Genomic DNA, 24,783 nt, shown 5'->3' on the forward strand with positions numbered 1-24,783 from the left:
TCAGATTCCACATGTCAGTGAAAGCATTTGATGTTGGTGTCTCATTGTATGGCTGACTTCACTTGGCATGATAATTTCTATGTCCATCCATGTTGCTAAAAATGCTGGTATTTCGTTCATTTTAATGGCTGAGTAATATTCCATTGTGTATATGTACCACATCTTCTTGATCCACTCCTCTGTAGATGGACATTTAGGTTGTTTCCATATCTTGACTATAGCCCAGGTCCCTTGAGTTCATGTATCTGGTTGCAATGTCGGAGGACATTAGCCATGAATGAAAAGTACCTCCATGAGAATATTTGTGAGTTAATTAACTTGCAAGTTTATTTAAAATACTCATAGACATTAATAGCCTCTAAACATTCATCATTAAGGCAATGATGGAAGAAAAAAAACTTCAAATCCAAACACATCTACTTCAATAAGTATAATATGAGAATAATTTTGTTTCATTTCTAGTCCTTGATCCTTTCTCTCCCCTTCCCCCCATCGTGTCCTTGGGTCATTTCGTCTACTTTTTGATCTCCCTGCAAAGCCCACTGTTTGGTTGCAGAAGCCCTCAGATCCCACTTGCCTCCTAGGGGGCCCAGTGGGATAAATCTCTCCATACAACCAGCCATATCCTGGGTCCACTGAACCTCCTGGTCTCATGGGTACAAAGGCCTCTGGGGAAAGCCTTCCTTCAGGAGACATTTTTCATGATTCCAAGCCCATGACAGGAGCCTGAGATCAAGCAGACTAGGCCACAGGGTCAGGGCAATATGGGATGCTAGGGTGCCTCAGGGGCCCATCTCATCTGTTGGCAAACAAGGAGACCCAATGAACAAGGAGGCAAGTGACTGGTCTGAGGAAGGCCTGCCTGGGAAAGCCAGGTGGCTGAGCCAGGACCAAAGTGAGCTCTCCTGACCTCTGGCCCTTGTTACTGGCAGAGACTACCTTGCCTCAGAGGTGACACCACTTGATTCTGGCCTGGGTCACCACAGCAGGGATGGAGCAAGTCTGTGGGTCCCAGCAGCTTGGCTCAGGGTGGCAGGAGATCACTGGGGAGGTTTTGTGAGGAAACCTGGAGCAGCAGGAGCTCAGGAAGCTTGGGCTGCAGGTGACCAGTGGACTTTCATTGAGTTGAAAACTTTTCTGAGGCTTGTGGAGGCTTCAGGCTTGACTTGAAAGTGAATTAGTATGGTCAGTAGTGGTCAAGAAACTGTCCAAATGTTTAAAAAAGAAAGAAACTGACCAAGATCAAACCTTATCAGACATCACCATGGGGTGTCTGTGACAAGGCTGAAAGTGTTTACAACACACTGTATGGGTCTAGAGGACTGATTATCCAGTTTTTTTCCTTTTCTAACTTCCCTATCCCTTATAGCTGAGTTAAGACTGAACCAGAGACTACATGGTCCATCCGTACAGTAGATGGAGTCAACTAATAAAAAAGGAGTCAACTACTGATACAACAACTTAGATGGACTTCAAGGGCATTATTCTGAGTGGGAAAGTAAGCTGACTGTATTATTCCACTTACATGATTCTATAAATTACAAAAGTATAGAGATGGAGAACAGACCACTGTCTACCATGAATTAGAGAAGGGAGTGAGGAAGGTATCACTATGACAGCACAGGGAGTTCTTTTGTGGTGATAGCTTGACAAAGATCTCTTGGTGGAGGGCTGAAGCTATGCAGCTCCCTCTCAGGGCCACCGTCTTGTTCTCCTTGGCCAAGTGTGCACAGAAGACAGTCAGAGGGCCCACGTTCCCTGTTGCTCCAGGAATCGGGGTTCTCTGGCTGAATAGGGTTGGATTTGAGCCAGCTACTTTCACTGGGCCCCATCTCCTCTCAGGAGTTTTCATGGAAACCAGAGGGTGGAATATTTTAACGAGCATCCTAAAGTGACTGGAACTTGGATACTTCTGTGATATGGGGGAGGCTCCAGCCAAAAACCTGACCCACAGCAGGTTGAGTCAGGAGATGAGGATCAAATCCATGTAGTTATTAAAGATTGAGCAGGTGACATGGAAAGCATTTTGCCTTTGCCCTGGCTGAGACAAGGTCCTGCTGAATCCGACATCATCCATTTCCCAAACAGAGGTGCAGCCTTCTGCCCACCAGGTCGCAGGTCACAGTAGACTTTGGGGCACCTGAAGGTCCTCACCAATCTCCCTGGTCCAGACTGCATGTCCAGAACCTCAACTGGACCTGTAAGGTGGTTTTTTCAGCAGTACATCTTCCAATCTAAAACAGATGCTGAGGCATTTGTCATGGACACAGGAGGGCACAGGGAAGAATGTGGCTCTTGCCTGGCTGGAAGGATTGTTAACTCCCCTTGGCCCCACGGTCAAATCAAAGCTATGGACCCACCTTGAGGAATCTGGCCGCTAGCCGCTAGACTGTCAGCGCTTTGCAGATATACAACTGCCCCAGACCTTCAGCAGGCCTGGCAGAGCCAGGCCAGGTAGGATCAAGTATCCCCTACCGGGTGCCCCCACCCCTCCTGTCTGGAGCACAGACCTGGAGCCGAAGGAAGGGGACCGCACCTGGGACTCAGGATGGCTGTCCAGAGTCGCACGAAGCTGTCCTCAGACTCCCTGCAGACCATCCCACCATTCTTGAGTGGGCTCAGCTTCCTCCCCAGAGTGCAAAGCCTGCCAGGGCCCCGGAGCAGGGGACAGGCACCACTTACATCGCCAACCCCTGGCAATCCAGACCTTAGGTGTGCTGGTTTAGGGGGAGGGTTGGGGTAGTTCAGATTCCGGGCAGCATTTCGCAACTGTGAGGAGGAGCCAGTTCAGTGTATGCATCTATTTGTGAATCTACGTAGAAATCCAAGCCAACCACCAGGCCGGTGTAAATCAAGGTGCTTCGCCCTTCAAAATTGCCAAGTGGTCCCTTCTCAGGTTTTATCAATAATCCTTGAAATAGACAAATGAAAAAAAATTTAAACGTAAGGTTAAAAAATGAGATGAATGTGTCTTTGCACCGTTGTGCCATGTGACGGCTCTTGGAGTGCTGAAGGCACATGCAGACTCCCTTCCAGCCCACTCCCGGGATCCCTCCTGTGTCAGAGCCCTGCTGAGCCCTGCACCTTTTGATGAGTACATCTCTACACGCACCTCATTCTTTCAAAGGTAATCTGTCTTTTCTCTCACTGCTTTTAAGATCTTCTTTGGTGTTTTTCGCTTTCACTATGATGTGTCTCAGTGTAAATTTATTTTTATCTCGTTTGGGATACTGGTATTCCAGAACCTATAAATCTGAGTCTTTCATCATTTCAGAAAATTTGTAGCTTTTATCTATTACCCCATTCCTCTTCTTTTCAACCTCTGGAGACTAGTTAGATATGCTCTAGCTCTCTGTTTTTTTTTTTTTTTTTCCCAGCTTTTACTTCTCTTTGTCCTTTGTGGGTAATTTCCTGAGGTCTAGTTTCTGTTCACTATTAACTAGTTTCCTCTCCAGCTATACCTAATCTGCTGTTACCTCCAGTAATGAAATTTTAGGTTTAACATACTGCGGTTTTTTATTTATATAAATTCTATTAGGTTTGTATTCAGTTCTATTTCATAATATTTTAGTATACACACACACACACATATGTATATATATATTTAGAGCCTCACATGGGGCATACAGAAGTTCCAGGTCTAGGGGTTCCAATAGCAGCTGAATCTGCACCTCCCAACCTCCAGGACAGCTTCTGCCACAGTCACAGCCATACCACATCTGAACAGTGTCCTGTCTGCAACCTACACTGCAGGTCAAGGCAACACTGGATCCTTAACCCACTGAACAGGGCCAGGAACAAGCCCACGTCCTCCTGGATACTACTCCAGTTGGTTATCACTGAGCCACAACAGGAATATTTTAAAAACTTTGAACTCTGCCCATATACTCAACACATATATGAATTATTAAAATAATTTTGGAAACGTATTAGATGTTTTATGGTAAATTCTGTGTTTGAGATCTCCCTGTTTGAGGTTGTTGCAAATCTGATTATGCCCTTTTTTTAGTACTGTCTGTCATTCATCTTGGGAGGATGGTACAACCTCACTTTCCCCACGAGGAAGCAGCCTAGCTCTTCGGAGGATTACTTCCTTTACTTTCCCATCCTAACTCCTTATGGAGCCTGGAAAAGGGGGGTAGCATTGATGCACTGGTGAAGAGAATCAGGGAAAATTTATCACCCAGTACACCTTTGTGAGAGCTGAGGTGTCTAGCCCCAGTGTTTTTGTTTCTTTTATTACTTCCAGGTTTATGGACAAATAACAGACAACACACCTATGTATAAGAAGTAAAACAAACTTTTACTTACACACATAATGCAATTTCATTCATGGCTCCTTATTTTCTAAATATATTTTGTGATTCAAGACTGTGAACTTGGAGTTCCCATTGTGGCACAGTGGTTAATGAATCTGATGAGGAACCATTACGTTGTGGGTTCAATCCCTGGCCTTGCTCAGTGGGTTAAGGATTCGGCGTTGCCGTGAGCTGTGGTGTAGGTTGCAGACATGGCTCAGATCCTGTGTTGCTCTGGCTGTGGCGCAGGCCGGTGGCACAACTCCAATTTGACCACTAGCCTGGGAACCTCCATGTGCCACAGGAGCAGCCCTAGAAAAGACAAAAAGACAAAAAAAAAAACCCCAAAAAACAAACAAACAAACAAAAAAACAACACTGTGAGCTCCTATCTCTCAGAAGATTTGTGACTGCTTCTGCCAGGTGCCTGGAAGCACCATGACTCTGGGGCCCATCCATGCAAAGGAAATGTTGAGCTTGCAGTTTTTTGGAGCACCCAGGGACTGCGAATTCAGCTTGCAGATCCCCACAGGGACCTGCTTGTGGTTATCAGGTTTCATGGGAGATATGTTCCACATCTTGCATGCATCACCAACGTTTGAAAGGGGCAATTGATCTTGCAGCCCCCACCAGGAGGGTATTCACACTTGGAGTCCCAATTTGACCTGGTGTGTGTGTGTGTGCGTGTGTGTCGATGAACGAATAGGAGACATCGTTGGCGTGAGTGTGGGCAGCCGGGCTAGCCCCTGGGCTTTTTTTCACTCAAGAGGCTTAGGGAACGTTCCTTCTTGCCTGGTGAGATGAGCTTCCCTTTTCAGGCCAGTGCCAGGGTCTGGAGGCCTGACCGAAACCAGGTCTGATGAATTAAGCAGGCTTAATTGGTATCATCAGGCATGCTCTCAGGGAGTTCCCTTGTGGCTGCCTGGCTTCTGAGTCTCTCCTTGTCACTGCTGTGGCTGTGGCAAGAGTTGTGTTGGGAGATCCAGCTCTGGCCAGACAACATCCCATTGTTGTAGGTGGCACCCAAAGAAATTGTTAAAAAAATTATATTGAAATGAATGAGCTTCAATGATAATGAAGTCACTGAATACATGTATGTGTACACACACACACACACACACACACACACACACACACACACACACATCTCTTCCTACAGAGTAGCCAAGGGAATTGATAGGGCAATCCCAAAAGCTGTCCTTACCAAGAGCTCAGGTGGCAGAGGGTTTTTGGGACGAGGCTGGGGATGTCCAGCCTAGGAGGGACTTCACTGCAGGTTAGGAAAATCATGTTATGATTGCAGTGTTATCAGAGAAATACCATCATATATGTGAGGTAATTAGGTCTGGTCAGATGTCACTTTGCTAGGACATCTGGACAGATTCAATGGAGTCGGTGTGCCTGTCTCTCTTCTCAAGAGGTGGTCCTCTCAACCCAGACACCTTCTCTGGTGAACACTGAGCCACCAGGTTTGGTGGTTGGTTTGGTCATTGATTGTTTTCCATTGTCGCTGATGTTGGTGCTCAGTTTCACTTTGACAATAAAGTAACGCGCTCATACATGTATCTGCATGTTCTTTTTCTCCCAGTATCCTCCGCTTGGTTCTAAAGATGGTGACACAATATAGTTCCTGGTGCCATACAGCAGGATCCCTAGGCTTGCCCACTGCAAGGTCAAGAGGTTGGATTTTCTACCCTCCGCATCCCAGGCCTGCCCACCCCCTCCCCCTCCAGTCCGGCCACCGCACATCGGTTTTCCAGTTCACGCGTTTCTTTTCTGTACAAAGGTTCCTTGGTGTCATTTGGAAGGTTCCAGAGGAAAGGGGTTTCCCATGGTATCTCCCTTTCACTTCTGGACCTGTGTCGCTGCGCCCAGGAGTTTTTCTTTCCATCTCTGTGGCTGCCGAGGCCGTGTTTTTTGGTGTTGGTGGGTGGGGTGGGTCTCCTCGTTGTGGCTGCGTTGTGTTGCCTTCTGCACATGGACACCCTCTTCCTGATCCCATCACCTGTCTGTGGACATGGCCTGCATGTCCATGTCTTGCTCTTGGGGAGAGGGCTGCAGGAACACCGCGGGGTACTGAGCTTTTTGCAATGGGCATGTTCTGGATACATGCCCAAGGGTGGCATGGCCGATTCCCACGCTCGTGCTCTGCTTCTTGTTGAGATTACCTGGATCCTGTGGGCCACGGTGGTTGTACTCATTTCCATACACACCCACACGCTAGCAGGGCACCTTCTTCTCCAGCCCCTCTTCAGGGCTTGTCTTTGCAGGTGTATGAATGATGGCCAGTTGGGGAGGGGTGAAGGGGACCCTCAGCTTCGCGTCTTTTGCAATTCTCTAGGAATGACGGACAGGGATCCTGTTTCCGGTGCTTGTTGCCTTCTGTCTCTCTGGGGTAGGGAAAGGAGTCTTCAGGTCTGTTGCCCACTTTTCCATGGGGTTGTGGGTGTTGGTTGGCTGTTGGGCGCTTTCAGTTGCAGAGCTGTCCCTTTTGGCCAGCCCAGCCTGACCTGGTCTTTGGGATCCCAAGAAAGTGCCTGCGGGTGGTGCACGGGAGATGCTAGAATGCTGACAATTTGGAGAGCAGCTGTGCCAATCGCTGGGCATTTTGTCTCAAGAGGTCTCGTGAAACTCGTTCCTTTTCTTCCCATGGAGCCTCTTCTGTTCCTTCCAGGCAGCCGCTAGGAAGACGTGACCGAAATCCAGGCCAGGGATATTCAGGTCGGTCGAATGATTGATAGCAAGGAAGCTCTCGCTGAGATCCCTCCCGGCACCCTGGGTCCAAGAGATGTCTTTGTCGCTGCGGTGGGTGTGGAAAACATTGCGGCTTCCAAAACCTCGATGGGCAGACCACTCATGCACGCTTCAGGTGGTGTTCATACATTGAGAAAGAGAGAAAGGGAGAAAGAGGAAAAGCAGAATAAAATAATAGCAAGCAAGCAAGCAAGCGGGCCAGAATTTCCTGTACGAATGAAGGAATCCCAGGTGGAAAATGAAGAACATAAACATCAGTCGTTACATACCTACACACCTATCTTCATCAAGATGGAAGTGCCGGGATCCATGCGAAAGTAAGAAGGCTGTCATGACATGATGGGGCGGGGGCTGAGGGTGTAACCGGAGAGGCCTGGCATAGGTTGGCCCCAGGGCTCTGAAAGCCTTTGAGAGAGAAAGAGCCCACTTCAAAGGGCCCTTCTTGGTATCTCCTCAACGCGGTGCAAGGAAATCCATCGAGCCTATTGCCCATGGAGCCTATACCCGCCAGGGACTGCTGAGCCGGGGAGAGGAGGAAAACCTGAGAGGGGATGTTAGAGCCGGTGTCCACACGAGGGCGCCAGAGTACCTTCTGGACCCAGGTGCAGCTGGCAGGCTGGAACAGCTGAGAGCGGCCAGGCTCTGAAGGGGCAGGCTCCCAGCTGGGGCTGATGGGGTTCTGAGCGGGACCCCCAGCACCCACCGGTTTTTTGGTTATTGCCTGGGCACCAGGGACGCTCTGCTCCAAGATGCCTCAGGTCAGGCGGAGGGCACAGGTGACCCTCCAGCATTTGGCGGTGGAGTGGCAGCCCAGTTGGGTGGGTGGCTGCGTGTCTAGAAGGCTTGAAGGATTCACTGGGTATGAGAAGGCTTGGTGTTCCTCCAGCAGCAGGGGCTGAGACCCACACAGCATCTGTGTTGTGTCGGGAGCTGGCCATTTTCAAGCCCGTGACCATCAGGGGTTTAGGTAAGTGGAGAAAGATCTTGGTCCTGATGAATTAATGGGGGACTTCTGTGACATTAGGGTGGGCAGCTGGGCTAGTCCCTGGGTTTTTTCCACTCAAGAGGGTTACAGAATTTTCTGCTGGAGGCCAGCTCCGGTGGCCAGGGAGTATACATCCCGATTGGAGATGGACAGCATAGGCGAAAAAACAGAGACAGCCTCTTTGTCCCTTCTTTCAGGGTGCTGGACTGCTCAGATTTTATTGGCATAAGTGGTTAATTATATAGATAGTTTTTCGCTATAGATTACATCACAGTGTTAAAAGTACATTGGTTAACTATTAGACTTTGTTTTTTAGTCAAATGGTACAGTAGCAATACGTCATGTTTTAAAATCTTTAGTCTAACTAAATTTAGTGAGTACAATTCAAGGACAAACAGACACAGCATATCATGTGGGAAAGAGGAGACCCAGCACAAACCATCTCATGACCAGCTAATTCCCACAAGCTGAAGAAGTTACAAACACAAAAAATCCTGTCTTTAGACTAATGTCTATCATCAAAGTGTCCTTGGCAGGGAGACAGTGTGAGAAAATACAAATCAACTTAGCTAGCTACTGTTAAAAGTTTCTAAACACAAGGACGAAACTCACAGCTGGGTTTCTTTTGATCAAGAATAATATATATCTAACTTCTATAGACCTCATTAAAATCCTAACTCTGAAGTTTACTGTATAACTAGTTAGTAGATAAACACTATGTTTAATTAAGTTGGATTTAAATAGGGAAAGTCCTTCAGAATGAAATTCTTATTATATTATTATTGTAATTTTGTTAAATCACAAATCACCACAGGAAAATAAGAATGGAAAATAAGAATAATAAGCAAATAATCAGGAAAGACTGAGGAAAACTGAATAACAAATAAAACAACAGGAACAAATAGGTCACCCAAGAAACAATCCATGTTCTCCAGTGCAAACATGGAAATTGTTTTCCCAGGGAAGCCCCAATTCTTCCCCATAAACATCAAAATGAGAGCTGTGTAACCTGAGGACTGCCCTCGGTTTGTACCATACAGGCAGGCTTTCATTCTGACCAGAGGCCCACCTTCGGCATGCACTGTTCAGGGAGGCTTTTATCCTGTCCAGAGGCCCACCTTCGGCATGTACTGTTCAGGTGAGCTCCCTTCCTTGGTTAGGAACCTGCCTTCAGGTTTTTCTGCCATCAGGCAAGGTCCTTTTTTTTGAGTCCTTGCATCCCCTCGGCTCCCTGCAATTTTCCTTCTTGCCTTTTGGGTTGAGCCTCGCTTTTCAGTACAGCGCCAGGTATGGAGGCCTGAGTTTAACCAGGTCTGATGAATTAAGCAGCGTTGATGGGTATCATCAGGCAAGCTCTCAGGGAGCTCCCTCATAGCTGCCTGGGTTCAGTGTCTCTCCTTGTCACTGCTGGGGCTGTGGCAAGAGCTGCGTTGGGAGATCCAATTCTGGCCAGACAACATCCCTATGTCGCATGGGACACTCAAATAAATTGATAAATTAGATATTGAAAAGAGTGAGATTAATTGATAAAAAAGTCAATGAGTGTATATGTGTGTGTGTGTATATATATACATACATATGAATACATACATATATGCATTCCTACACATACGAGTACATACATATATGCATTCCTACAGAGCAGCTAATGGAATTGATAGATAAGGCCACCCTAATTGCTTTCTTTACCAAATATCTTGGGTGCCAGAGGGTTTTAAGTATAAGCCTGGGGGTACACAGCATAGGAATGAATTTATTTCCAGGGCAGAGTGTATTTGCATGACACATGGGTATAGGAAGATAAATAGGTAAGTAAAATAATAAATGAATTAAAAGTTTTTATAGAAATAAATTCATACATGATAGGTAATTAGGTCTGGTTGATTGTCACTTTGCTAGGAAATCTTGAGAAGTTCAACAGAGTCAGTTGCCTGTCTCTTTTCTCAAGAGGCAGCAGTCTCGACCAGACACTTTCTCTGGTGAACGCTGAGCCACTAATTTTGTTGGTTTTTTTTTTTATCATTTATTATTTTCCATTATCGCTGATTTGTGGTGCTCAATTTCACTTTAACAACGAAGTGACCCAATCATACATGTATCTACATATTCCTTTTCTCACAGTATCCTCCCCTTGGTTCCAAAGACAGTGACATGATATAGTTCCTGGTGCTATACAGCAGGATCCCTAGGCTTGCCCACTGCAAGGGCAAGAGGTTGGATTTACTACCCTCTGAATCCCAGTCCTTCCCACACCCTCCCACTCCATCTGGCCACCAAAAATCTGTTTTCCAGCCCATGAGTTTCTTTTCTGTACAAAGATTCCTTGGTGTCCTTTGTAAGATTCCAGAGGGAAGGGGTTTCCCATGGTATCTGTCTTTCACTTTTGGACATGTTCACTTAGTATGAGAGCTTTTCTTTCCCTCTATGTGGCTGCCAAGGGCATTTTTTTTTTTGCAGTTTTTTTGGCTGAGTATTAGTCCACTGTGTATATGGATATCCTCTCCCTAATCCAATCATCTGTCCATGTACATAGATTGTCTTTTGATATCTTGCTATTGTGAATAGTGCTTGTGAACATAGCAAGGCATTTAACTTTTTTAAAACTTTTTTTTGGATATATGCCCAAGAGTAGGATTGCTGGTTTATATGGTCATTCTATAAATATTTTTCATATTACATCGAATCCTGTGGTCCTTAGTGGTTGTACAAATTTACATACATGCCTACAAGGTAGGAGGGTACCATCTTCTTCACACCCTCTCCACAGTTTGTTATTTCTAGATGTACTAAGGATGGCCATTCAGAGAGGGGTGCTGGGTACCTCTGCTTCATTTTTATTTGCAATTCTCTATTAGTTAGTGATGGTGTTCATTTTTTCTGGTGCTTGTTGCCCTCTCTATATTTGGTTTAGGGAAAGGTTTATTCAGGTCTTTTGCCCATTTTTCAATTGGGTTGTTGGTTTTGTTGTGCTGTTTGGCGGTATAAGTTGTTGAGCTGTTAATTTTGGAAGCCAAGCCTGACCTGTGCTTGGGATCCAGATAAAGTGCCTGCAGGTTGTGCATGGGAGGTGCTAGAATGCTGACGTTTTGGAGAGCAGCTGTGCCAATCAATGGGCTGTTTCTCTTAAGAGGATTCATGCAATTCAGTCCTTTTCTATAGATGTGAGCCTCTTCTGTTCTTTCTATGCAACTGGTTAAGTAGACCTGACCTAAATCCAGGTAAGGGATATAAATGCCAGTAGATTGACTGATATAAAGAAAACTCTCACCAAGATCCTTCTTGGCATCCTTGGTAAAAAGAATCTGTCTTTGTTGCTGTGGTGGGTTTGGTAAACACTGTGGCTTGAAAAACATCGATGGGCAGACAACTCACCCTCGCTTCAGGTGGGGTCAATAAACTTAGAGGAAGAGAGAAAGAGAAAAAAATAAAACGTCAGAATTTACTGTATGAATGAAGGTATCACAGGTGGAAAATTAAGAAAAAAATCAATTGTTACATACCTGTACACCTATCTTTATAAATCCATAAGTTCAGGGATATATAAAAAAGGAAGAAAGCTGGCATAACATGATGGGTTGAGGGCTGAGTGTTTAAATGGAGAGGAATATTATAGGTTGGCTTCAGTCTCTGAAACACCTTGAGAGAAGTACCCACCTGGAAGGGTACTTCTTGGTATTTCATGAAAGAGGGGGAAGGAAAACCAATGAGCATATTGCTTATTGCCAATGCAGCTCCAGGGACAGCTGAGCCAGAGAGAGGAGGAAAACCTGAGTGTGGCTGTTAGAGCCGATGCCCACACAAGGGCTCCAGAGTACCTTCTGGACCCAGGTGCAGCTCCACGGCTCTAAAAGTGCGGGCTCAGTGCTGGGGCCTCTGGTGTCTTGAGGAGAAGCCAGAGCAAGCACCCAGATATTTTTCATTTTTTTCCCCTGGGCACTAGGGACTCTCTGTTCCAAGATGCCCCATGTCAGGCAGAGGGCACAGGTGTCCTTTCAGCATTTTGAGGTTGATTAGCAACCTGGTTGGGTGGCTGTGTGTTAAGAATGCTTAAAGGATTCACTGGGTTTTGGGATGCCTTGTGTTCCTCCAGAAGCAGGGGCCCAGACCAACACAGCAACTGTGTTCTATCATGAGATGGCTATTTTCAAGCCCCTGACTTTTGGGGGTTTATGTAGGTGGAGAAAGAGGGTGGTGCTGATGAATGAACTGGGGACTTCAGTGGCATTAGGGTGGGCAGCTGGGCCAATCCCTGGGATTTTTTCCCTCAGGAGGCTTAGGGATATTTCCTTCTTGCCTTTCAAGATGAGCTTCACTTTTTTGTACAGTCAAACATTATGGATGTGTGAGCAGAACCAGGTCTGATAAATTAAGCCAGGGTTGGTGGGTATCATCAAGCAAGCTCTCAGGGAGTTCCCTTGTGGCTGCCTGGCTTCAGAGTCTCTCCTTGTTACTGCTGTGGCTGTGGGAAGAGCTGCGTTGGGTGATTAACTCTGGCCAGACAACATCCCAGTGTCGCAGGTGGCACCCAAATAAATTGATAAATATAAGTAGATATTGAAAAGAATGAGCTTCTTTGATAAGTCAATGAATACATATATATGTACATACCTAATGAATGCTAAGGATTCATTTCCAAGGCAGAGTATATGTACATGCCATACATGGATGCTGGAAAATAAATAGGTAAGTAAAAAATAAATAAAATGTTATTATAGAAATAAATTCATTCACCCTAGGTAATTAGGTGTTGTCAGTTGCCACTTTGCTAGGAAATCTTGACAGATTCAGTGGAGTCAGTGTGCCTATCTCTTTTCTCAAGAGGCAGCAGATCAACTCAGACAGCTTCTCTGGTGAACGCTGAGCTGCTAGTTTTTTTCATTTAAAAAAAATAATTTATTATTTTCCATTATCGCTGATAGATGGTGCTCAATTTCATTTTAACAACAAAGTGATCCAGTTGTACAGGAATATGCTTATTCTTTTTTCACATCATCCTCCATTTTGTTCCAAAAATAGTGACTAGGTATAGTTCCATGTGCTATACAGTAAGATGTCTGTGGTTACCCACTGCAAGGTCAAGACTTTGGATGCATTACCCTCCAAATCCCAGTCCTTCCCACACCCTCCCCCTCCAATCTGGCAAACAAAACTCTGTTTTCCAGTCTGTGAGCTTCTTTTATGTAGAAAGGTTCATTGGTGTCATTTGTGAGATTCCAGAGGGAAGGGGTTTCTCATGGTAATTGTCTTTCTGTTTCAGACATATTTTGCTTAGTATGAGACTTTTTCTTTCCATCTAGGTGGCTGCCAGTGGCATGTTTTGGCTCTCTTTTCATGGCTGAGTAGTATCCCTTTGTGTATATGGACAACCCCTACCTAATCCAAATATCTGTTCATGAACATAGAATGGGTTTCCATGTCTTGCTATTGTGAATAGTGCTGCCTGAACATAGTGGGGCATTTAACTTTTTTTTTTGTCTTTTGTCTTTTTAGGGCCATCCCCACCAGCATGTGGAGGTTCCCGGGCTAGAGGTCTAATTGGAGCTATGCTGCTGGCCTATGCAAGAGCCACAGCAATGCCAGATTCGAGCCACATCTGCAACCTACACCACAGCTCACGGCAATGCCAGATCCTTAACCCACTAAGTGAAGTCAGGGATTGAACCCTCAACCTCATGGTTCCTAGTTGGATTCTTTTCTGCTACACCACGACAGGAATTCTGCATTTAACTTTTTTAAAAGAACATTTTCTGGATACATGCCCAAGAGTGGGATTTCTGGGTCCTACAGTCATTCTGTGTTTATTTTTTGGATAACCTGGCATCTGTGGTCCATAGTGGTTGTCCAAATTTACATACACATCAAGACTGTAGGAGGGCATCTTCTTCACACCCTCTTCAAGGTTTGATTTTGTAGACATAGTGGTGATATCCTTGGATTGAAAAACATAAGTGGGCAGACAACCCACGCACCCTTCAGGTGGGTCAATAAATTTTGAAAGAAAGAAGGAAACAGGGAAAGAGAAAAAATAAAATAAAAGACACTAGACTTTACTGTATGAATGAAGGAATATAATTTGTAAAATTAAGAAAGAACAATCATCATTACCTACACACACACCTATCTTCATAAATACATGTGTTAAGGGATATATAGAAAAGGAAGAGTGCTGTCATGCTTGGTGGGGAGCTGAATGTTTAAACAGAGAGGCATGTCTTACGTTGGTCTCAGAGCTCTGAAAAACTTTGAGAGTGAAAGAGCCCATTTGGAAGGGCCCTTGTTGCTATTTCATGAAAGCGAGGAAAGGAAATCCAGTGAATATGTTGTCTATGGCCAATGCAGCCCTGGAGACTGCTGAGCCAGAGATAGGGATAGTTGCTGTCTTTGCAGATGTCCACACGAGGGCGCCAAAGTACCTTCTGGTCCCAGGTGCAGCCCCAAGGCTCTAAATGTGCAGGCTCAGAGCTGAGGCTGATGGTGTCTTGAGCAGGACCCACAGCAAGCACCCAGAAGTTTTTGGGTTGTTTTCTGGACACCATGGACTCCCCGCTCCAACACGCCTAGGTGGAGAATGAGGGTGGTGCTAATGAATGAATGGAGGACTTTGATGGCATTGGGTGGGCAGCTGGTCTAATCCCTTTTCATTTTCCACTCAATATTCTTAGGGAATTTTCCTTCTTGCCTTTCAAAATGAGCCTCAGTTTTCAGTGTGGCGGCAGGTTGTGGAGGCCTGACTAAAGCAAGTCTGATGAATTAAGCATGTTTGATTGGTATCATCAAGCAAGCTATCAGGGAGTTCCCTTTCGGCTGCCTGGCTTAAGAGTCTCTACTTGTCACTGCTGTGGCTGTGGTAAGAGCTGCATTGGGATATCTAACTCTGGCCAGACAACATCACAATGATGCAGTTTGCACCCAAATAAATTGATAAAAAACAACTAGATAATGAAAAGAATGAGCTTAATTGATAAAAAAAGTCAATGCATATACATATATATATTCCTACAGAGTAGCTAATGGAATTTATAGACAAGGCAATCCTAAAGCCTCTCCTGATCCAATATCTCAGGTCGCATTGGGTTTTAAGTATGAGCCTGGGGATGTACAGCATAGGCATGTATTCTTTTCCTGGGCAGAGAGAATCTGCAGGCACCCTTGGGTGGAGGAACATAAATATATAAGTAAAAAAAATCAGTAAAATGTTATTACAGAAATAAATGCATACATGCTGGGTAATTCTGCTCAGATGTCGCATTTCTAGTAAATCTTTACAGGATCAACAGAGTCAGTTTGCCAATTTTCTCTAGAGGCAGTATTCTCAACCCAGACACATTCTCTGGTGAACCCTGATCCACTAATTTTGTGGGGTTTATGTATCATTTTTTAAATTTTCCATTATCACTGGTTTATGGTGCTGAATTTCACTTTAACAACAAATTGACCCTGTCTTACATATATATACATATTATTTTCTCACATTTTCCTCCAAAAATAGTGACTATATATATAGTTCCCTGTGCTATACATCAGGATCTCATTACTTACCCACTCCATGGGCAAGTGTTTTGATCCTTTACCCCCAAAATACCAGTCCTTCCCACCCTTTAATGACAAATGGATCTAGTGCATGAGTGTGCATACTCTTTTCCTCATATTATACCACATTTTGTTCCAAACATAGTGACAAGTTATAGTTCTCTGCTATACAGCAGGTTCTAATTGCTTACCCCCTCCTAGGGCAAGTGTTTGGATCAATTACCACCCAGATCCGAGGCCTTCCCACAACCTCCCCCTCCAATATGGCAACAAATATCTGTTTTCTAGTCCATGAATTTCTTTTCTCTAGAAAGGCTCATTGGTGTCATTTGAAAGATTCAAGGGTGAATATGTATCCCACTGTATTTTTCTTTCCCTTTTGGTCTTATTTCCCTTAGTAGGAGAGTTTCTCTTTCCATCAATGTTGCTGCAAATGGCTTTATTTATTTATTTATTTTTTTGCTGTTTTATATGGCTGAGTAGTATTCCATTGTGTATATGTATATCCTCTTCCTAATCCCATCATCTGTCCATGAACATAGAGTGTGTTTCCATGTCTTGCTCTTGTGGAGTGTTCTGCAGGAACACAGTGGGGCATTGAACTTTTTGCAAAGAACACATCTGGCTACATGCCCAAGAGTGGCATTGCTGGCTCCCACACTCATGCTCTGCTTATTGTTTGGATTACCTGGATCCTGTGGGCCATAGTGGTTGTATGCATTTCCATACACACCCACACTGTAGCAGGGCACCTTCTTTGCCACACCCTTTCCAGGGGTTGTTATTTGTAAACTTACTAATGATGGCCATTCAGAGAGGCGTGAGGTGCTACCTTGGCTTTGGTTTGATTTGTAATTCTTTATTAATGAGTGATGGTGGTCATTTTTTCTGGCACATGTTGCCTTCTGTATATCTGTTTTAGGCAAAAGTCTATTCAAATTTTTGCCCATTTTTCAATGGGGTTGTCTGTTTTGTTTTGCTGTTGGGTGGTATGAGATGTTGAGCTGGTAATTTTGAAAGCCCAGCCTAACCTGGGCTTTGGGATATGGATAAAGTGCTTGGGGGTTGTGCATGGAAGCTGGTAAAATGCTGATATTAGGTGAGCAGATGTGTCAATCCCTGTTATTTTTCTCTCAAGAGGTCTCATGAAACTCCCTCCTTACTTTCCATGTGAGTTTCTTCTTTCTACGTGCATGGTATGAAGACCTGACCTAAAAACAGGTCAGGAGATTTAAGGCCAGTAGATTGATTGATATAAAGAAAGCTCTCACCGAGATCCCTCCTAGCTCCCTTGGTAAAAGATCTGTCTTTGTCGCTGTGGTGGGTTTGGTAAACACTGTGCCGTGAAAATTATCAATGGGCATAAACTCATGCACAGATCTGGTGGGGTCAATAACTTTAGCAAGAAAGAGGGAAAGAGAGAAAGAGAAAAAAAGAAATAAATAAAAGAAACTGGACTTTAGGAATGAAGGAATCTCAGTTGGAAAAATAATATATCAATCACTATATACCTACAAACCTATTTTTATAAATACATAAGTGCAGGGTTATACAAAAAAAAAGGAACAAGGCTCTCAGGACATAATGGGTCAGGAGCTGTGGTTTGAATGGAGTGGCATAGTGGAGGTTGACCTCAAGGCTCTCTAAGCCTTTGAGAGAGAAATAGGCCACTTGGAATTGCACATCTTGGTATCTCAAGAAAGTGGGGGAAGGAAATCCAACAAGCACATTGCTCTGGGACAATGCAGCCCAGGGAACAGCTGAGCCAGAGAGAGGAGGAGAACCTCAGAGTTTCTGTTAGAAAAGTTGTTCACAAGAGAGCGCCAGAGTATCTTCTGGACCAGATGGCATCTCCAAGTCTGCAGAAGCAGGCACAGAGATGGGGCTGATGGTCGGAGAGTAGAACCCACAGCAAGAACCCAGAGGATTTTATGTTTATTCTTGGGCACCAGGGACTCTCTGCTCCAAGATGCCTCATGACAGGCAGAGGGCACAGCTGTCCCTTCAGCATTTCGATGTGGATTGGCAGCCTGGTTGGGAGGCAGTGGGTTTAGAATGCTTGAAATATTCACTGGGTTTCAGAATACCTTGTGTTCCTCCAGAGGCAGGGGCTGAGACCCACACAGCATCTGAGCTGTACCGTCAGATGGCCATGGTCAAGCCTCTGACTTTCAGTGGTTTATGTATGTGGAGAAAGAGGCTGGTGCTGATGAATGAATGGAGTCTTCTCTGGCATTAGAATAGGAAGCTGTGCTAATCCCTGTGTTGTTTTCATGCAAGAGGCTTAGGGAAACTTCCTTCTTGCCTTTTGAGTTGAGCCTCATGGTGACCAGTGTATGGAGGCCTGACCAAAACTAGGTCTGATGAATTAAGTAGGGTTGATTGGTATCATCAAGAAAGCTCTGAGGGAGTTCCCTCATGGCTGCCTGGCTCAAGAGTCTCTTTTTTCACTGCATTGGCTGTGGTTAGAACTGCTTTGGGAGATAAAACTCTTGCAAGACATCATCGTAATGTCTTGGAGGGCACCCAAATAAATTGATAAATAAAAATAGATATAGAAAAGAATGAGCTTAATTGATAATAAGTCAATGAATACTTATGTATATTCCTACAGATTAGGTGAGGGAATTGATAGATAAGGCAACCTAAAGGCTCTCCTGACCATATACCTCAGGTGGCAGATGGTTATAATTATGAGCCTAGGGATGTACAGCATAGGCATGTATTCTTTTCCTGAGGAGAGTGTATCTGAATGCCACACATGGGTGCAGGAACATAAACAGGCAAGTAAAAAATAAATAAAATTTATTATAGAAATAAATTCATACAAGCTAAGTAATTAATTCTGGTCAGATGTCACTTTGCTAGGAAATCTTGAGAGGTTCAATGGAGTCAGTTTGCCTGTCCTTTTCTCAAGAGGCAGAGGTATAGACCCAGACACCTTCTCTGGTGAAGACTGAGTCACTAATTTTGTGGGTGTTTTCCTATCATTTATTATTTTCCATTATAGGCTGATTTGTGATGCTCAATTTCAATTTAACAACATAGGGATCCAGTCGTACATGTATATACATATTCTTTTTTCTCTCATTATCCTCCCTTTTGTTCCAAAAATGGTGACTAGATATAGTTCCTGTGCTATTCATCAGGATCTCTTTGTTATCCACTCCAAGGGCATAAGTCTGGGTTTATTACCTCAAAAATCCCAGTCCTTCCCACATTCTCGCCCTCCAATCTGGCAACCAAAACTCTGTTTTCCAGTCCATGATTTTCTCTCCTGTAGAAAAGTTCATTGGTGTTATTTATTAGATTCCAGAGAGAAGGGGTTTCCTATGGTATTTGTCTTTCTCTTTTGACATATTTCTCATAGTATGAGAGTTTTTCTTTATATGGCTGTGAGTGGCATTTTTTTTTGGCTTTTTTTAGCTGAGTAGTATTCCATTGTGTATATGACTATCCTCTACCAATTCCATTCATCTGTCCATGGACATAGAGTGTGTTTCCATGTCTTGTCTTGTGAAGAGTGCTGCAGGAACCCAGCAGGACATTGAACTTTTTGCAAAGAACACATTCTGGATACATGCCCAAGAGTGGGATTGCTGGGTCCCATGGTCATGCTCTGCTTATTGTTTGGATTACCTGGATCCTATGGGCCATAGTAGTTGTACACATTTCCCTACACACCCACACTGTAGGAGATAAACTTCTTCTCCACACCCTCTCCTAGGTTTGATTTTGTAGACTTACTAATGATGGCCATTCGGAGAGGGGTGAGCTTTGTTCTGATTTGCATTTATCTATTAATGGAGTGGTGGAGGTCATTTTGTCCAGTGCTTGTTGCTCTCTGTATGTCTGGTTTAGGGAAAGGTCTATTAAGTCTTTTGCCTATTTTTCAATGGGGTTGTTTGTTTTGATTTGCTGTTGGGTGGTATCTGCTGTTGAGCTGGTAATTTGAAGGCCCAGCCTGACCTGGGCTTTGGGATTTGGAAAAAATTCCTGTGGGTTTTGCAAGGAAGCTGTCAAATCACTGCTATTTGATGAGAAGCTCTGCCAATCCGTGTGTTTTTCTCTCAGAAGGTCTCATGAATCTGTGTACTTTTCTTGCCATTTGAGCCTCTTCTGTTCTTTCAATGTACTTGGTATGATGACCTGACCTAAAGCCAGGATGGGTGATTTCATGCTGGTAGGCTGATTGATACATAGAAAGCTCTCATCGAGATCCCTCCCAGTTTCCTGGGTAAAAATTCTTTCTTTGTCATGTGGTGGGTTTGGTAAACATTGTGGCTTAAAAACATCGACGTGTAGACAACTCACTGATGCTTCAGGTAGGGGGGTCAATAAATTTAGAAAGAAAGAGGGGAATACAGAAAGAGAAAAAAAGACAAAAAATGAATTCAGACTTTACTGCATGAATTAAGGAATCACAGTTGGAAAATTAAGAAAACAAATCAATCGTTACATTTCTACACACCTGTCTTCATAAATACATTAGTGCAGGGATATATAAAAAAGTAAGAAGGCTGTCATGACATGATGGGTTGGGAGCTGAGTTTTGTACCTAATGGCATGGTGTAGATTGACCTGAGGGCTCTGAAAGAATTTGAGAGAGAAATAGTCAGCTTGAAAGGGCACTTTTTGGTATGACAACAATGTTTGGGAAGGAAATCCAATTAGCATACTCCCCATGGCCATTGCAGCCCTGGAGACCACTGAGCCAGAGAGAGGACGAAAACCTGAGGGTTTCTGTTAAAGCAGATGTCCAAAGGAGGGTGCCCAAGTACCTTCTGGCCCCAGGTGCAGCTCCAAGGCTGCCGGTGCAGGCTCAGTACACCTGATTGTGTGTTGAGCAGAACCCACAGCAAGCACAGAGGTTTTTTTTTTTTTTTTTTTTTTTTTGGTCTTTTTGCTATTTCTTTGGGCCGCTCCTGTGGCATATGGAGGTTCCCAGGCTAGGGGTCCAATCAGAGCTGTAGTCACTGGCCTACGCCAGAGCCACAGCAACGCGGGATCCGAGCCGCGTCTGCAACCTACACCACAGCTCATGGCAATGCCGGATCATTAACCCACTGAGCAAGGGCAGGGACTGAACCCACAACCTCATGGTTCCTAGTCGGATTCGTTAACCACTGGGCCACGACGGGAACTCCCAAATAATTCTTTTTTTTTTTTTTAGGGCCGCACCTGTGGTATATGGAGATTCCCAGGCTAGGGGTCGAATTGGAGTTGTAGCTACTGGCCTATGCCACAGCCATAGCAACATGGGATCCAAGCTGCCTCTGCAATCTACACCACAGCTCATGGCACTGCCAGATTCTTAACCCACTGAGCAAGGCCAGGGATAGAACCCACGTCCTCATGGATACTAGGCAGGTTCGTTAACCACTGAGCCACAACAGGATCTCCGCACAGAGGTTTTTTGGTTGTTTCCTGGGCACCAGCAACTTTCTGCTCCAAGTCAGAGAATCATGCCAGGCAGAGGGCACAGTTGTCCCTTCAGCATTTTGAGGTGGATTTGCAGCCTGGTTGGGTGGCAGTGTGTTTAGAATGCTTAAGTATTTACTGGGCTTCACAATGCCTTGTCTTCTTCCAGAGGCATGGGCCGACACCCTCCCAGCATCTGTGTGCATCATGAGCTGGCCACTGTCAAGCCCCTGACAATTGGTTGTTTACATAGGTGGAGAAAGAGGCTGGTGGTAATGAATGAATGCAGGAATTTAGTGGCATTAGGGTGGGCATCTGTGCTAATCCCTGTGCATTTTTGGCTTAAGAGACCTAGTGAAATTTCCTTCTTGCCTTTCAAGATGAGCCTCACTTTTGAGTTCAGTGGCAAGGTATGAAGGTCAGACTTAAAACGGGTCTGACAAATTAAGCAGGGTTGATTTGTATCATCACGAATGATCTCACGGAGTTCCCTGGTGGCTACCTGGCCTAAGACTCTGTTCTTGTCACTGCTGTGGCTGTGGTAAGTGGTGCTTTGTGAGATCAAACTCTCACAAGACAACATTCCAAAGTTGCTGGTGGCACCCAAATAAATTGATAAATAGAGATATAGAAAAGATTGAACTTAATTGATAAATAATTCAATAAATACTTATATATCTCTAGTGTAGGTAAGGGAATTGATAGATAAGGCAATCCTAAGTGTTCTCCTGACTCTATACCTCTGTTGGCAGAGTTTTTTATGTATAAGCCTAGGAATGTACAGCATAGGCGTGTATTCATCTCCCAGGCAGAGTGTATCTGCATGCTACCCAAGAGCACAGGAACATAAATAGGCAAGTAAAAATAATAAAATTTATTATAGAAATAAATTCATACACACTTTGTAATTAGGTCTGGTCTGATGTCACATTTCTAAGAAATCCTGACATGTTCAACAGAGTCAGCTTCGCCATCCTTTTGCTTGAGAGCCAGGAGTCTCAACCCAGACACCTCTGGTGATTGCTGATCACATTATTTTGTGGATTTTTAAAATAATTTATTATTTTCCATTATGGATGATTTATTTTGCTCAATTTCACTTTAACGACATAGTGATCCAGTTGTCCATGTATATACATATTATTTTTCTCACATTATCCTCCATTTTGTTCCAAAAATTTTGTCTAGATATAGTACCCTGTGCTATTCAGCACAATATCTGTGCTTACCAACTCCAAGCACAAGAGTTTGGATCTATTACCCCCAAATCCCAGTCCTTCCTACAAGTTCCTCCTTCAGTCTGGCAACCAAATCTGTTTTCCAGTGCATGAGTTTCTTTTGTGTGAAAGTTTCATTGATGTCATTTGTTAGATTCCAGAGAGATGGGTATTCCTAAGGTTTTTGTACCTTTCTTTTGACATATTTGGCATAGTATGAGAATTTCTCTTTCTATCTCTGTGGCTGCAAATGACATTTTTTGTTCTTTGTATAGCTGAGTAGTATACCATTGTGTATATGTATATCCTCTTCCTAATGCAATCATCTGTCAATGGATATAGAGATTGTTTCCATGTCTTGCTATTGTGAATAGTGCTGCATGATCATAGTGGGGCATTTAACTTTTTAAAAAAACATGTTCTGGACATATGTCCAAGAGTGGGATGTCATGGTTTTTCTATAATTATTTTTTGGGTTTCATCATCCTGTGGACCATAGTGGTTGTACAATATTTCATACACACCTACACTATAGGAGAGCACCTTTTTCTCCATACCCTCTCCTGGGTTTGATTTTGTAGACACACTAATAATGGCCATTCGGAGAGGGGTGACGTGGTACCTCAGCATCTTTTTTTTTTGTTTGTTTTTTGTCTTTTTGCTATTTCTTCAGCTGCTCCCATGGCATATGGGATGTTCCCAGGCTAGGGGTCTAATTGGAGCTGTAGTCACTGGCCTACACTAGAGCCACAGCAACGCGGGATCTGAGCCGCATCTGCAACCCACACCACATCTCATGGAAACGCTGGATCATCAACCCACTGAGCAAGGGCAGGGATCAAACCTGCAACCTCATGGTTCCTAGTCGGATTCGTTAACCACTGCGCCACGACGGGAACTCCCTCAGCCTCGTTTTAATTTGCATTTCTCTCCTAATGTGTGATGGTGATGATTTTTTCTGGTGCTTGTTGCCCTCTGGATATCTGGCTTTGGGAAATGTCTCTTCAGGTTTTTGCCCATTTTTCAATTGGGTTGTTTGTTTTGATTTTCTGTTGGGTGGTTTCAATTGTTGATCTGGTAATTTTGAACCCCTGCCTTAACCAAGCTTTGGGATCCAGATAAAGTGCCTGCAGGTTGTGCATGAAAGTTGGTAAAAAGGTGATATTTTGGTGAGCACCTATGATGATCCCTGTGATTCTTCTTACAAGAGGTTTCCTGACACCCTGTACTTTTCTTTCCATGTGAGCCTCTTCAGTTGTCTTTACACACCTGGTAAGGAAAACTGACATAAATCCAAGTCGGGTGAATTAAGTCCGGTAGAAGATGGATATAAAGCATGCTCTCATGGAGATCACACGTGGATCCCTGGTTAAAAGATCATTCTTTGTCTCTCTGGTGGGTTTGGTGACTCCTGTGGCTTGGAAAACTTCGAAGGAAAGGCCACTCATGCAGTCTTCATGTGGGATCAATAAAGTTAGGAAGGATGAGGTATAGAGAGGAAAAAAAAAAGAAAAAAGAAGCAAGACATTACTGTATGAATGTAGGAATCACAGATGCAAAATGATGAAAGAAAGAATTGTTAAATACATACACACCTATCTTCATAAATACATAAGTGCAGGGATATATAGAAAAGGAAAAATGCTGTCATGACATGGTGGTTCAGGAGCTGAGTTTTCAACAGAGTAACATGTTGTAAGTTGGCCTTAGGGCTATGAATGCCTTTGAGAAAGAGCCCACTATGAATGGCACTTCTTGGTATTTCAAGAAAGCGGAGGAAGGAAATCCAATGAAAATATTGCCTAAGGTCAATGCAACCCCAGTAGCTGCTGAGCCAGAGAAAGGAGGAAAACCTGAGAGTTGCTGTTAGCGTAGATGTCCACAAGAGGGCGCCATAGTACCTACTGGACCCAGGTGCAGCTCCAAGGCTGCCGATGCAGGCTTTGAGGTGGGGTTGATGGTGGGTTGAACAGAACCTACAGGAAGTGCCCAGAGGTTCTTTGGTTGTTTGCTCGGCACTTGGGACTATCTGGTCCCAGATGCCTCATGTCAGGCAGAGGACGCATGTCCCTTCAGCATTTTTAGTTGGACTCACTGCCTGCTTGCATGGCAATGTGTTTACAATGCTTGAAGTATTCACTGGGTGTCATAATGCCTTGTGTTCCTCCAGTGGCAGGGGCCAAGACCCACAGATCATCCGTGTTGTATCGAGGTGGCCATTTTCCAACCCCTGACTGTCAGTGCATTTAGATAGGTGGAGAAAGAGGGTGGTACTGATGAATGAATTGGGGACTTCAGTGGCATTATCATGGGCAGCTGAGCTAAACCCTGGGATATTATCCCACAAGAGACTTCATGAGTTTTCTTTATTTCCTATAGAAAAGAGCCACTCTTTCAACTGCACAGACAGGGTATAGAGGACTGACCAAAACCAGGTCTGAGGAGTTAAGCAGGTTGATTGGTATCGACAAGCAAGCTCTCAGGGAGTTCCCTTGTGGCTGCCTGGCTTAAAAGTGTCTATCTGTGACTGCTGTGGCTGTGGGAAGAGCTGCGGCAAGATCAAATTCTGGCCAAACCAC

Source organism: Phacochoerus africanus, chromosome 8 (assembly GCF_016906955.1).
Source record: "Phacochoerus africanus isolate WHEZ1 chromosome 8, ROS_Pafr_v1, whole genome shotgun sequence".
NCBI classification, from domain to species: Eukaryota; Metazoa; Chordata; class Mammalia; order Artiodactyla; family Suidae; genus Phacochoerus; species Phacochoerus africanus.